At 51.6% G+C, this 15613-nt stretch overlaps 1 protein-coding gene and 1 long non-coding RNA gene across 15 annotated transcripts in view; one reads left to right on the forward strand and one right to left on the reverse strand.

Annotated features, from left to right (window-relative positions):
• Positions 1–6953: 6953 nt before the first annotated feature.
• Positions 6954–8375, reverse strand: LOC140632996 (uncharacterized). Its single transcript, XR_012030629.1, has 2 exons — positions 8024–8375; positions 6954–7628 (listed from the first exon to the last, which is right to left on the reverse strand). It is a non-coding gene; the product is annotated as an uncharacterized lncRNA (long non-coding RNA).
• Positions 8376–9456: 1081 nt separating this feature from the next.
• ARHGEF28 (Rho guanine nucleotide exchange factor 28) overlaps positions 9457–15613 on the forward strand; it is a 288373-nt gene continuing 282216 nt past the window's right edge. For 12 of the 14 annotated variants that reach the window (XR_012031376.1, XR_012031375.1, XM_072826802.1 and 9 more), the window contains exon 1: positions 9457–9552. The gene's annotated coding sequence lies outside the window, so the exon portion shown is untranslated. The remainder of the gene's footprint in view (positions 9553–15613) is intronic. The other 2 variants (XM_072826810.1, XM_072826801.1) reach the window with 2 other exon arrangements.

Raw genomic sequence — 15613 nt, forward strand, 5'->3', positions numbered from 1 at the left:
AGGCCGCCCGAGGGCCACGTCCAGGTGCTGCAGGCTGCGGCCGAGGGAGGCCGTGGGGTCTGCACCGAGGGCCACGGAAGCACGTCTGCTCGAGGCGAGGTGGCCTGCGCTGCCCTCGCTGCTCTGCCGCCTGGCGCGCCCGCAGCCGAGGGACAACCCGCTACCGGCGCCACAGTGACTGATCCATGCTTAGAACTCACAGGGACCGCGATGACACCACGTGGCCCTGTTGGTCAAGCCCTCCTGCGCGCGGCTCCCATGGCTTGGGTGAGCCCCTGCCGCTCAGCAAGCAGCCAAGGGACTGCTCTTGGAAGCAGCTGCATATTAGTGTTCTTCTCCTTGCTTTTTTGCTTGTATTCTTTAAAAATATTTTATTTATTCATGAGAGACACAGAGAGAGGCAGAGACCCAGGCAGAGGGAGAAGCAGGCTCCATGCAGGGAGCCCGATGCGGGACTCGATCCCGGGACCCTGGGGCCACGACCTGAGCCAAAGTCAGAGCCACCCAGACGCCCCTTAAAAATCTTGTTTTCATTTCCTTTGGATATAGAACGAGATTGCTAAATCTTATGAAAGTTCTATTTTTTGATTTTTTGAGGAACCTCCATGTTGTTTTCCATGGTGGGGGTGCCAGTCGACATTCCCGCCAACTGTCTAAGCGTTCCCCTCCGTCCACATCCTCCCCAACACTTACCTTTTGTCTCCTTATCTTGTCTTTTATCTCTGCGATGACTGATGATGCTGAGTGTCTCTCTGGATGACTTCCTCAGGAAAATGTCTATTCAGTTGTTCTGCCCATTTTAAAATCAAATTATGGTTGTTTTTTTTTTTTTTTTTTTTTTGCCACTGAGTTAAATGAAAGAACTGTACCTTTGATACTTTCTTTCTCTTTCTCTCTTTTCCTGGAACTCTTTTTAGTGGGATATTGAAAAATGAGAGATTGATCCTTAAAACATGTTAATAATTTATATTTTTGACTTTTGTTTCCTGTGCACTTGTCTGTTTTAAAACTTTCTGGGACCATCAATTTTATCTTCAACACCTTCCGTTGAATTTTTAAAATGAATTTTGATTTTTTAAAACTCTGCTATGTTGTATTTTTAGATTGTATTAGGTTATATTTTCAATTTCCTTGTATGGTTTTTTTGTCCTCCCTCTGTTCCATTTTCATAGCATCTTGTCCTTGTTGGATATATATATTTTTAAAAATACGTATCTCAGGTAGCCCAGGTGGCTCAGTGGTTTAGCACCTGCCTTCGGCCGAGGGTATGACCCCGGGGTCCTGGGATCGAGTCCCGCATTGGGCTCCCTGCATGGAGCCTGCTTCTCCCTCTGCCTGGGTCTCTGTGTCTCATGAATGAATAAATAAAACCTTTAAGAAAAAATATGTATCTCTGGAATATCTAATGAGATTTAGAAAAAATTATTTCTTCTCCTGCACCGTTCTTCCCCTATGGCTTGATTCTAAATGTCTGTAGTTTACTGCTGAAACTTAGCGTGGACAGGTCACGTGGGGCTGTGGCTTTCCACGTGGCGAGCGTCCACCCTGAGGGGTGTCTGGGTGTCTGGGTGTGAGGGTGGCCCGGGCTGCACAGTCCCTGCAGCCCCGAGCACGCTGCGGCTGGGCCAGGCCCGCCCGGTCCTGTCACTGGGCTCTGAGGGCACAGCGCCAGGTGCTCAGGTGTCGCCTGCGGGGCCACAGCCCTTCCTCCCTGCCACCGGGCGCCGCCCCAGGCCCCTGGGCCCGTCCCCTGCTCCCCGCGGCACACGGCGAACACTAGTTTTTTCAAGACGAAAAACAATGAATTAATTATTTGCATTGTGCGGTGCCATCGGATGTGAGGACGTGGACATTCTCTTAGGGCGGGTTCGGGGTGGGACTCGTTGGTTTTTAAAACAGAAGATTTGAAGAGGTTATTTTCAGACTCTTCATTTTTCCCAAGTCTCTTAGTTTTCCTCCGTATGTCATGATTCTTTTTTCTTGTTTCCCCAAGTTTATTAACGTGAGAGTGAGGGAGCGAGCAAGTGAGGAGGGGTGGGCAGAGGGAGGGCAGCAGGCCTGGGGCAGCGTGGCCCCCCTCCCGGGACCCCGGGTCATGACCTGAGCCCAAGGCAGCCGCCCGGCGCCCGTCGATGACTCTCGAGGGTCCCTGAGTTGGAGCGCCGGGCCTCCATCGGCTTACCTGCCCGCCGTACCTCCTGGGGTCGGGGAGGAAGAGCTCCGCCCAGGTGTGCAGCTTCGGGGCAGTGTGGCATCGAGATCTCTCCAGACCTGAAAACAGACCATGCAGCGCCCGTGCCCTGCTCTTGGCATCGACGATCTCGCTCTTCTGAGTGGGATTCAGAAATTGCAGGATAGTTGACTTGGCCATTGGGGGAAAAACAAATTCTTGGATCCTTTAGTGGCAAGATTCCAAACTGTGATTTGGGGTTCCCTGTATGAGCAATCAGATAGGCCTGGATGAACTTTAAAAAGCGGAGGTAAAATATTTTTATGTGGGTGTTGCCATTGCTGTCACTGGGGGAGGTTAACTGGTTCATACCAATTTTATTTATAGATTTTCCTGTCTTTTCCCTTCCTCTGCCTGCTCTTTGTAAATGGGAAAACAGGATCTCGATCCTCTTTATTGAATAATAGCTGCCCAAAGCTGTCCATGCATTCTGGGGCTTCCAAATGATGTCATGTGCCGAACACCGTGATGCTTCATTCTCTCCACCTGGCACGTCACCAGGAGTCTTCATCATAATTACGGCCCATGTGACAGTAGTTCCCACACGTATTAAGTGCTGAGTTGTACCTCCCTAATTAAAAACGTGTTATTATCTCACTGATCAACTCTGTTTTTTGAAAGCTTTTATCTCCTAACTGCGAAAACTTGCTCCAGGCTGGGATTTAATATGTTCACGTGAGTATCCAGCAGGTGTTAGGGGACTGGAGGAAAGCTAGCTGTTGGGTTACTTGGCTCCACATCCCAGACTTGAGCATTCCAGTGAGGTTCTTGGAAACAAATTTGCTGACCGATGGAAGATTTATAGACACAGCATTTGGGGTGTTATCTAACTAGCCTGCTTGGTACAGTTATGCCCTGGAGATCAAAAAGGGGCCTTTGAGTTGGTTTACAATTTAAGAAGTCAGGTACTGGGGATGCCTGAGCGGCTCAGTGGTTGAGCATCTGCCTTTGGCCCAGGGCGTGACACCAGGGTCCCGGGATCGAGTCCCGTGTCGGGCTCCCCGCAGGGAGCCTGCTTCTCCCTCTGCCTGTGTCTCTGCCTCTCTCTGGGTCTCTCATGAACAAATACATAATATCTTAAAAAAAAAAAAAGAAGTTAGGTACAAACTGGGGACCTGGAGACATTGGCGAGGACAAAACTAGTGATGCAAATAAACCAGCACTTTCCGCCAACATGAAGACTGTTCTAGGTCCTGGGGAAAGCCTCTGCAGTTCCCTGTGTGAATCAAGGAGAGGAAATAGGATATACTGGCTCCTCACAAGTCAAAAAGGCCTGGCTTTCCTGAAGGGCAGGGGACTATCAACAAACAGTTGATTTTTTTTTAAAGATTTTATTTATTCATTCATGAGAGACACACAGAGAGAGGCAAAGACACAGGCAGAGGGAGAAGCAGGCTCCATGCAGGGAGCCTGACGTGGGACTCGATCCCAGGACCCCAAGATCACATCCTGAGCCAAAGGCAGATGCTCAACCGCTGAGCCACCCAGGGATCCCCAAACAGTTGGTTCCCTACAAAGTTTGCTTTGGGGGGATCTCTGGGTGGCGCAGGGGTTTAGCACCTGCCTTTGGCCCAGGGCGCGATCCTGGAGACCCGGGATCGAATCCCACGTCGGGCTCCCGGTGCATGGAGCCTGCTTCTCCCTCTGCCTATGTCTCTGCCTCTCTCTCTCTCTCTCTCTCTCTCTCTGTGTGACTATCATAAGTAAATAAAAATTAAAAAAAAAAAAAAAAAAAAAAGTTTGCTTTGGGAGGTTTAGAAAAGAACAGAGTAACTGACTATCTGTGAAGCTGTAGAAAACAAAACACAAAAAAACGTGTCTGTGCTAAAGTCTACAGACTTCTCAAGCCAGCCTGGCATCTCACAGGGTCCTGGAGGAATGGACTCTTCATTACCCAAAACTTTTTTTTTTTAGTTTATTTATGATAGTCACAGAGAGAGAGAGAGAGAGAGAGAGAGAGAGAGAGAGGCAGAGACATAGGCAGAGGGAGAAGCAGGCTCCATGCAGGGAGCCCAACGTGGGATTCGATCCCTGGTCTCCAGGATTGCGCCCTGGGCCAAAGGCAGGCACTAAACCGCTGTGCCACCCAGGGATCCCACCCAAAACTTTTTGAACGAGCACTGTCCTGAGGAACTTTCTGTGATGGTGGAAATGTTTTAATATCTGTGTTGTCCAGTAGTAATTGCATGTGCTTTCCTTAAAATACCAGAGACTAAACTGGACTTTGAACACACAGCCACATTATGACTTTTGTGGGTACACACGTTTGCCTTCATGAGTCCCTTCCTCCATAAAAAATAAAACAGAACAATTCAATTTTATTATTCCGTTGTTGTAAATACATTAATGTCATATATTAAAAAATTTTGTTTGACTAAAAGTTCATCTTTTTTTTTTTTTCCTTCTGATTTTAAAAGCAATTGAATGTTTTCTTTGGCCCCTACAAATACTGTGGGCTCTGGGCAGTGAGGAGGCTGTACCTAGTGGAGCAGTTACAGGCCTGTTTGGGAGGCTGTACTTTCTTGTTACAGAAGACCTCACATTTAAAACTGGCTGGCAATGGCCTATTCTTTCTTAAAAGATTGCAAAATGTATTTTGTGCATAGTTCGGTGCAGAATAAATATTAATCGGTTAAAAATATTCAGAGATGTCCAGACTTTTCTTGTAACAATGTGAATATTTCTCTACTTTTGTTTTTTAAGGTTTTATTTATTTATTCCTGAGAGACCCAGAGAGAGGCAGAGACCCAGGCAGAGGGAGAAGCAGGCTCCCTGCAGGGAGCCCGACACGGGACTCGATCCCGAGACCCTGGGGTCACGACTTGAGCCAAAGGCAGACACTTCACCGCTGAGCCCCCCAGGTGTCCCTCTACTTTTGTTTCTAATGTCCATTTTGGGTCTATTGTTTTGCTTCTTCGAACACCACCACTGGCATCAGGTGGAGCTTGCCAAGAGTGCAGTGTCAGCCTCCATCTGATAGTGAGTCAATTAGCGTTTTGAAATAATCTGCAGGTGATTCACATGCACCTTACACTGAAGCACTGCTGGCCAGTAATTTAATTTTCTTCTCTCTTCTCTTCTCTTCTCTTCTCTTCTCTTCTCTTCTCTTCTCTTCTCTTCTCTTCTCTTCTCTTCTCTTTCCTCTCCTCTCCTCTCCTCTTCTCTTCTCTTCTTTTCTCTTCCTCCCTCCCTCCCTCCCTTCCTTCCTTTCTTTCCTTTCTCTCTCTCTCTTTTTTTTTTTTTTTTTTTTTTTTTTTTTACCGCTGGCCAGTAATTTAAACAGGATTGTTCACCATTAGCAGAAAGGGAAGAGCTGATTCCCTTAAGCTCATATAATTGTGGGCTGGCTCACCCTTCTCCAGCGGCAAAACGCAGTTACATTAGTCCAGCTGTTCCCAATCATCGGGATCCCCTGGGAGCCTTATAAAATACCAACATGTCCCCCCAACCCCGGAGAACCTGAAATAATTGGTCTGGGGTGAGACTGTGGGAACCGAAGGTTTTTGTTTTGTCTTGTGTTTTAGTGCTTGTCAGGTGATGCTAATGCGCAGCTAAAATGAAAACTGTGAGCGCTCCCCCACGAGATTTGTCTCCTGGTTTTGATCAAGTTGGCTTCTTTTTTGTGTTCCCTGATCTTCTCAATCTAGGCAACCAAGTGTATGTTCCACAACTAGTTTCTGATCTCAGTCTGACATGTTCCATTAATTATCTGGAAGCTCTGAAGTGTTCTAATACTTCCGTATTTTGAAATCTTACTTGCCACCATTTCCTGCATCCTTATGATGTGTCCCATAGTCACCTTCAGTCATTTAATCTTCACAATGACAGTAAATAGTATTTGTATGCCAATTTACAAATGAGGAAATGGAGGCTAGAAGGGTAGGATCTTCCAAGGCCATCTTATTTCTCCTGCCAAAGTTTGTACCCCGGCCTCAGCCTTACATTTATGGTCTTTTAGTATCATGCTTTTACTTAGAAAACACTGGTCCAGTTCCTACCACGTGGTGGCCAAACATCAGATTTACAGTTACTCGACCTTTGAGAATCATTTGCAAATAAAATTAAGAGCAGGAGAGATTTAGATAGATAATAGAATCTGGAGCCGTTACACATCATTAAAGAGAAGTTTGAGGGCAGCCCGGGTGGCTCAGTGGTTTAGCACTGCCTTTGGCCCAGGGTGTGATCCTGGAGACCCGGGATCGAGTCCCACGTCGGGCTCCGGATCGAGTCCCACGTCGGGCTCCCTGCATGGAGCCTGCTTCTCCCTCTGCCTGTGTCTCTGCCTCTCTCTCTCTCTGTCTCTCATGAATAAATAAATAAAATCTTAAAAAAAAAAGAGAAGTTTGAAAACTGGGATATAAATTCCTTCCTACATAACTGATGGAATAGTTCACTTACAAAACCCAATTTCATTTTATTTATTTATTTTTAATTAAATTTTTATTGGCGTTCAATTTGCCAATATATAGCATAACACCCAATGCTCATCCCACCAGGTGTCCCCCTCCGTCACCCCAACCCCCCGCCCACCTCCCTTTCCACTATCCCTTGTTCATTTCCCGGAGTTAGGAGTCTCTCATGTACAAAACCCAAATTTAAATACTCCGGAGCTAGAGTCTCAATACAGGTATTAAAGACTCCACACGCGCCCTAGTTAGGACTGGGGAGGTGACGGGGATAAGAAACAGTCTTTGTACTTGAGACAAGAGAGGTCGAGAACCTGTAACAGTCTGACATATGACAGTGACTATAATCACATGCTTAATTGTGGTAAGGTCATTAAGCTCCGTCCAAGTCCAGAGGCCGGCAGAAACCAGGACAACAAAGAGGGGTTTATGGAGGAGGTCTGTAAGGGTGATTAACTGGAAAAGACAGAACTGAGCTGGGACGCTGGCATCCTACTCACAGGAAGTTAGAATTTTCCCAACGGATTTACCCACCCGGTTTCTTGTTGGGCGAACGTCCCCGTCTGGGGACTGACCCTATGCAGGCTTTGAAGTCTAAACAGATGGGGTCCTCGCCAAGTTTAGCGCCGAGTGTCCAGAGTAACCCGCACCTAGAGGAGCAAAGTCAATCAGACGCAAAGGGTCCTTGACACACCCGACAGCTTCCTGCCTCATATATTCACTGGCTTCTTTTAAGGTTGCTTGCGTCCACTTTGCTTAATATTTGAACCGAGGGAAGTTGAAAGCCAAGTACTTATTTAAATATTGATCATGTTCAGAGCTTGCCAGAGGGCCAGAAAGCCGCAGATAGCCTGATTATCCGTCCTCGGCTGGGAAAGGTTCCACCATTCCGGGTTGTGCTGGTTTCTTTTTAGCGGGGAAGGAGTTTTAGGTGACCTCCTGCCATACTTGTTCCTCCTCCCACACTTTCTTACTTTTTTCTCGCTACATGTCTGACACAATTAATGAAAAAAAGGAAAGAGAAAGAAAAACACACGATGATTCCATCCTAGTGGCGTCAAAAGACTATTAATACCAAAGGCTACTAACACCGTTTTTTGCTTATCAGAACTTGGGAACCATTTTTACGGTTGGAATTTTTTGTTGTTTTTCAGAAGAATATTACTGTTGTTATCTGGAATACCTTGAAGTCTTGGCCTGGGCAAGAACTTTCTTTTTTCTTTTTCTTTTTTTTTTTTTTTTTTAAGGCGGGCCTGAGGCCAAGCCTTGGGTTCGCCCCCACGTGAAACAGAATCACCTGGGGCTGCAGCTGGGGTTAGGGGCGCGGCCCAGTTAGGAAGGCGGACCCCAGGGAGGCCTTCAGGGCAGGACCCGGGTGTTTTGCTACCTTCCAGCGGCAAAGCGGGCGACGCCTGGCGAGGCTCAGAAGAGGCGCAGGTGGCCCGGACGCAGGCAGGTGGGGTGCTCCTCCCTGCCCGGGGTCTTGGGCGCCAGAATCCTGGGGCCACCCGGTGCCGGGCCTTGGCACAGCCCGTCGTTGAGGGGGGCTCCCAAGGAAAGGCGATTTGGGAATTTTGCCTTTAAAGTTGGTCTCAAGTTTGCTTTGGGAGGCCAGGCTGCTGGAGAAGCCGCTCTGCTGGGGGAGGCTCAGCAGAGCGGGGAAGGCGCGCGAGCCAGTAAGGGAGCCCTCCAGCCCTGCATCCCCCGCACCCCCCATCCCCCCCGACCCCGGATCTGCCTCCCGCATCCCCCCCAGCCCCGCATCCCCCGCACCCCCATCGCCCCCACCCCGGATCTGCACCCCGCATCCCCTCCAGCCCTGCATCCCGCCGCACCCCCATCCCCCCTGACCCCGGATCTGCCCCCGCACCCCGCATCCCCCCCAGCCCCGCTTCCCCCGCCCAACCATCCATCCACCCCGCACCCCGCATACCCCCCCCCCGACCACCCATCCCCCCTTCCCTGGTTTCACTGTGGAGACGGTGATGGTTTCCATGAAGGCTCCTGGGTCCCGGTGACTCTCCGCGGGAGCTCGCACAGCTGGAGGCGCGCGACCCCCCAGGGTGCGAGGGGCGCCCGGTCGGGGGCCTCGGGCCGCGTAGGTCCGCTGCGCGCTCAGCCCGGCAGCTTCGCCCCCCCGACCGACCTCGTCGGCGCCCCGGGCCGGGAGGGGCTGGCGGGGCGGCTTCGGGTTGCGTCCTGGGGCGGGGGGGCGGGGCAGGGGGGCGGGCGAAGGGGGTGCGGGAGGGGGTGCGGGGAGGGGGGGTGCGGGGCGGGGGGCCGGAGCTGCGGGTGCAGGCACAAGCACCTGCTCCGCCCCCGCCCTGACCCCGCCCCTCCTCCCCGGCCCCGCCCCTCCCCGGCCCCGCCCCTCCTCCCCGGCCCCGCCCCTCCTCCCCGGCCCCTCCCCTCCTCCCCGGCCCCTCCCCTCCTCCCCGGCCCCTCCCCTCCTCTCCGGCCCCACCCCTCCTCCCCGGCCCCGCCCCCTCCCCTCCGGCCCCGCCTCTCCCCGCCCTCCCCCTCCCCGCAGCCCCGCCCCCTCCCCTCCGGCCCCGCCTCCCCCTCCCCTCCCCCTCCCCTCCGGCCCCGCCCCTCCTCCCCGGCCCCTCCACTCCGGCCCCTCCCCTCCCCCAGCCCCGCCCCCTCCCCCGGACCCGCCTCTCCCCTCCCCTCCCCTCCGGCCCCGCCCTTCCTCCTCGGCCCCGCCCCTCCTCCCCGGCCCCGCCCCCTCCTCCCCGGCCCCGCCCCCTCCTCCCCGGCCCCGCCCCTCCCCCAGCCTCGCCCCCTCCTCCCCAGCCCCGCCCCCTCCCCGCCCGCCCCGGCCGGCGTCTGCGGCTCGGGGAGACCTTCCCTGCGCGGGGCGGCGCGGGGCGGGCGCGGCGGCTCTCCGGGGCGAGGCGGCGGGTCCGGCTCCAGGTGCGTGCTCCTCGGGGTGCCGACCCCGCGTCTCTCGGTGGCTCAGGGCAGGAAAGTTTGTTCCCGGGAACACGCTCTCCGGGGGCGGGGGCGGCGCGGGGACAGCGGAGGTCGGGGCGGGGGCCGCTGCGGGCTCCGGGGCGCGGGGCGGGGGCGGGACCGGGCTCCCGGGGACGGCGGCAGCTGCGGAGCCTGGGGGCAGCCGGGGGCGCACGGAGGCGGCGGCTCCCCGGTGCCCTCCCCCGCCCCTGTGCAGCCCCCGTGCCCTTCCCCCGTGCCCCCCCTCTCCCCTCCCCTAGTGCCCCCCGTGCCCCCTCCAGTACTGCCCTTCCCCTCCCCGCGCCCCCCCGCCGCCCCCGCCACCCTCGCCCGGCCCCCTCGTGCCCCCCCCGCCTTCCCCTAGTGCCCCCCGTGTCCCCTCCCGTACTGCCCTTCCCCTCCCCGCGCCCCCCCGCCCCCCTCGCCCGGCCCCCTCGTGCCCCCCCTCGCCTTCCCCTAGTGCCCCCCGTGCCCCCTCCCGTACTGCCCTTCCCCTCCCCGCGCCCCCCCGCCCCCCTCGCCCGGCCCCCCTCGTGCCCCCCCTCGCCTTCCCCTAGTGCCCCCGTGCCCCCTCCCGTACTGCCCTTCCCCTCCCCGCGCCCCCCCGCCGCCCCCGCCACCCTCTCCCGGCCCCCTCGTGCCCCCCCTCGCCTTCCCCTAGTGCCCCCGTGCCCCCTCCACGCCCCCCCAACCCCGCTGCAGGCCCCCGGGGCGGAGGGAAGTTCCCGCAGGGCGGCGCGCCGGGGGCGGGGGTCTTGGGTGCGGGGGCGGGGGTCGGGGGGAGCGGGGAGCCGACCCGGAGCCGAGGGGGCGCAGGCTGGCGGTCCAAGCGCGCTCCCTTGGCGGGGAGGCCCCTGCTGCTCCCGGAGGCGCCCGCAGCTCCGTGGCTGGGGACGGGGGGCGCGCGCCGGCTCATCCCCGCGGGTGCCTGGGGGGGGAGCGGCCCAACGGAGCCCTAACCTGCTGGCGCCGCGGGGGCCACAGGGCCTTGGTCTTTGCCGCCGGGCTGTGGAAGGCGGTGTCCAGGCCGCCTCGCAGACCCGGCTCTGGGGTCCGGCCGGCTGGATCCCTAGGGGGGCCCCCTGCCTCCCGGGACAGGTCGCGGCCCCGCGTGTGCGCCGCCTCCGGGACCCTGCCTGGGTCTGGACCCACCTCTGCAGACCCGGAATCTTGCAGGTTCACCATCCGGCCCGCCACTCGTGGGAGAAAAGAAAAAAAAAAAAAAGAAAAAAGAAACCAGACCCTCATCATTTATGGTCCTGTGGGGTTTCTAGTTTTCTGAAGCTTCGCGTGCTCTGTTCTTGGACCCTAAGCTGTCAGGGAAAGCGGAATCCCGTTTCCACAGCAAAAACAGACACCTGTCCTACTAGGTGATCTGGGTTGTCCTTTGCACATGACAGTCCAAGCAGAGTAAGAGGAGAGGTTTTTACATATGTCCTGGATTTTACAGGTATGTCCTTAAAACATCTCTGGATTTGCCGCCTCTTGGTGAATGGCGGAGCTAGGCCCTGTGGAGTATGTGGAGGGCAGGAAATGAATCCCGCAAAAACCTTTGGAACTTCTTTCTACAACATAGAATCTCAACACTATGAGCCCTGCCGTGAATCTTCTGTGCGATTATTATGCCCATTTAACTTTAGGAATTTGGATCACATCAGACCTCACGTTTAGTGGTTAGAGAAACTGAGGCACACAGGTGACTCGTCCTGGCTAATAGTAGGATGGAGGATGGAGAATTAGTGTTTGTTCTGCTTTGGACTGTTTCTTCCTTGTCACAACCGTATAACCTGGCCAAGAAGAGGTTATGTAACAGGTGTCATTAGACGTTCCTTTGAAGCACCTGTCCTGCCCTTTAAGAAGTCTAGAAACACTTAAAGGGGAAAAATGGTAACCGTGGCTTGATGAAACGTCATCAGGGGCCTCATCTGAAGTTCACGCCTTTTTTTTTTTTTTTTTTTTTTTTATCATGTAAGTACTGCAAGAAGAGTTTAGAATATTTTCTCATTGTACTTTTATAAGAAAGTTCTTTGGTGGCTAAGACAAAATTAGGCAGAAATTGCAGGTGAGCTCTGATACGTGGCCTTTAGTATGTGCCATATGGGAAAAGGAAAAGTACTCTCAATAGGTAATGAAACTGGAATACAATACTTATATTAGGCATTATGCTCAAAAGTAAGTACTGTATTGATACCTAAGCTCTAACTTAAAGCCTCGCCAGAGTCTATGACCAAGTAGACTCCCCAGAAAAATGGATGCTATGAATATTGGAAAACCCTCTACGGTTGGGGCTTGGCTAGGATAGTACTGCCACATAAGTCTGGTAGATGATGGTAGAGCCCAGACTCCTAGGCTGACTGTAATTTTATTATGCTTTGATTTACTGATAAGATATGATAGATCTAGTTGCCGTAGGTTTTGTCTAATTGAATCTGAACATAGATTGCTTTAGTAGAACAGAGAAGCTGTAGGATAATTCTTTCATGTGACTTTGCCACAAAGAGATGGGTCAGGTTAGATGATTCCTATTTTGGGTTCTAAATTTCAGTTGATTTCCGGTCTCAGGCAGTACTTTTCTGGTTTTAGAGTTTTCAGGATCTGTTGCCTTTTTTTTTTTTTGTTGTTGTTGTTTTTAGATTTATTTGAGAAAGAGCATGCACATGCCCGTGGAGGGGCTGAGGAAGAGGGGAGAGAGAATCCCAAGTAGGTTCCCCACTGAGTGCAGAGCCCTCACAAGGCCTTGATCCCATGACCCTGGGATCGTGACCTGAGCTGACATCCAGAGTGGGAGGCTCAATGCACTGAGCCATCCAGGCGTCCCGGGACGTGTTGCATTTTGTGGGCTTTTGCACACTTGACACTTAGACATTTGACTGGTAAAACGCCAGGTACCTTTGTATGATCGTGCATCTTAATCAACTGTAATTTTTTTCCTTAATTTGATCTTGGCACAGTAGTAATTTGCTTATTTCTACCATTACTGCTCCTGGACTACTTCTCCTGGATAACCGAGATAATGAGATTTGACATAATTTTTTAAATGAGGGAAAGCAAAAAACGTCACGTAATTGAATATTGGGCATTTGTTCCAGTGATCTTCATTTTGAATCCATTTACCAGATGGGTTTTTTTTTTTTTTTTTCTTCAGAGGTGATTTCTCCTTATTTTTTCTCCTTAATTTGAGGTTTCATTTGTATAAGAAGTTAATGAGAAAGTTTCTTTAAAAGAAAACCTTGTATCTATGAGGGAGGGCCAGCAAGGTGGAGACTGGCAAGGACATGTTTGCTTTCCTTGGTAGCGTGTCCAGAAGAGACCGACTGAACCAGCCTATTTCAAGTGGCAGGCTTTGTTTGAGAGGTGTACACGTGACCGTTTCACCCTTGAAAAATACTTAAAATGTTAACTATTGAAATATACAGACCTTCCCGTAACATGTTAATCAAGAGATCAATTGCCTGTTAATGAATTCATGGTTTAGTTCCTAGGTTCCTTGGCAAACACAAGTTATGCCATTTGTGGCTTAAGGCTAGCATGTGCTCCTTTCCTCCCATCACTTGGTAACTTAAAGAAATTCTCTAAAACTTATAACAAAGTAAGTAACAGTGGAGACTCTGGAGCCAGACTGTCTAGTTAGACAGCCTGGCCCTGGCCCTGCTCTGTGACCTCTTTCTCCCTCAAGTTTTCCTTTGGTAAAACGGGGATAATCATCATAACCTGCCCCATTGGGTGGTTTTGAAGATTCATTGGGGTAATTTACAGAAGGCCCTTCTAGAAGCACCTGGTGGAGACTGAGTGCTAGAAAACGTTGGTAGTTATATTTATGACAAACAAAATAGTCAAGTAGAGTTTTAGCTTTAGCAGGTTTTCCAGGTTTCAGAGGGCAATGAGAGGTCAGCATGGACGTGGCCTGGACCGGGAGTCAGGGACGGAGTTAGCCCGTACAACTTGCTAACATCTCTGACCTCACGTTGGGTCTCTTCTTTCTACCGAAAACCTAGTACCATCCTCAAAGCAAGCTCAAGCATACTTCCGGAACCTTTGACCGTCTTAATACCACTAAGCTCTTTCCCTCCCGAGCTCTTAAACATATTGCCGGTCCCTCTGGTTTATTCAGCGTTGATCACCTTCCCTGATTTCATTATGGGCTCCTACATGTCAGTCTTGACTTTCCAACCTGTCAGCTCATTGAAAGCAGAAACCCTGATTTAGGCCACTTTGCAGGGAGCTCAGATCAGAGTAAGCTCCTGTTAGTAGTTTTGCAGACATGTCAGCAAGAACTTTTGGTTCACGGCCTTTCTGTAAAGGCCACTGTCCGTGTTTTTCTGTGCAGCAGGTATGGGTTGCATTGGGAAATACTGGTTTACAGGGGAAGAAAGGTGAAGGTTGCCCAGGAGGTTAGAGGACTAGCCCTTCTCAGATATAAAGGGGCAGCTCCACAGGCCCCTTCAGAAATTGTATGTTCTGTCCGGGTAAGTGAGTGCAATTGTTGAGGAAAGTCCGAGCCTTAGGATTGAGAGAAACCTGAAACTTTCCTGTTAGCCTCTAGCAGATGCACAGCCCCTCCGTGTAGCTACTGGGGAGTATTTGACCGCTCGAATGCTACTCTTGAATACTTGAAGTGCTGGGGAGCTGATACCATAAGGACACCCCAACCTATCTATTTTCCCCTCTCAACTTGATTGACAAATATAAGCATCTGTATTTGGAGTGTACGACATGCTACGTATGTTGGGGAATGATTACCAAGGTCAAGATAGCGAATCTTTATGTCCTGCAGTGAAGTTCTTTGTGTATGTGGTGCGAACGCTTGAGGTCTGCTCTCAGGAGCTTTACGCAATGCTGTATTAACCACGGTCAACATGAGAGGTCTTAGATCCGGAGAACTTACTCTTACAGGTCAAAAGGTAAAAACTTTGCCATCTTAACATTTCCTCGTTTTCCCTAGCAACCACCATCCCATTCGGTTACTTCAAGGACCCTAAGATCATGACCTAAGCCAAAGGTGGACAATTAACCGACTGAGCCACCCAGGTGCCCTTCATTATGGTTTGGACTTGCCTTTCCCTGCTAAGTGGTGCTGAGCACCAGGTCATGTACTTGTTGGCCGTCTGTATGTGTTTGGAAAATGTCTATTCAGATCCTCTACACATTAAACATTTTTATTTATTTTTTAAAATTTTTATTAGCAAGAGAGCATAAGCAGAGGGAGGGGCAGAGAGAGGGAAAGTAGGCTCCAGGGAGCCCGATAGGGAGCTCCATCCCAGGACCCTGGATTCATGACCTGAGCTGAAGGCAGACACTTAACCCACTGAGCCGCCCAGCTGCCCCTGCATATTTTTTAACTGGATTATTTTTGTTCGTGTGCTTGAGTTGTATAAGTTCTCCAGATACTTTTGGCTATTAAGCTCTTGTTAGATCATTTGCAGAGATTTCTCTTATTTATTTATTTATTTATTTATTTATTTATTTATTTATTTATTTATTTGCTGTGCAAAAGCTTTGGGGTTTGATCTGTTTCCATTTGTTGGCTTTTGTTGCTTATGCTTTTGATGTCTTATCCAAAAGTCCTGATGTTGATGTAGGAGATAAAGGCAGAATGAGACATAGATAAAATTAAATGTCCTTATAACCCGCAGCCCATTGACAAATGGTCCTCCTCGAAGCTCCTCAGTGTCCTAATGTTAACGCCTTGCTGCGGGGAAAAGCACCTTAGTTAGACAATAGCACGGCCTCTTGTATCCTGTGAGTCTTCTTCAGCGTAAGAAATTCCTTTTGGGGGCACCTGGGGGGCTCAGCGGTTTAGCAACTGCCTTGGGCCCAGGGCGTGACCCTGGGGTCCCAGGATCGAGTCCCACATCGGGCTCCCTGCATGGAGCCTGCTTCTCCCTCTGCCTGTGTCTCTCCCTCTCTCTCTCTCTGTGTGTCTCTCATGAATAAATAAATAAAATCTTAAAAAAAAATTCCTTTTGGAACTTCCCTCATCTTGACTTCTGCCCTCCCCGTAGCTGATCACGGGCTCCTGGCC

This window comes from Canis lupus, chromosome 5, assembly GCF_048164855.1.
Source record: "Canis lupus baileyi chromosome 5, mCanLup2.hap1, whole genome shotgun sequence".
Lineage (NCBI taxonomy): Eukaryota > Metazoa > Chordata > Mammalia > Carnivora > Canidae > Canis > Canis lupus.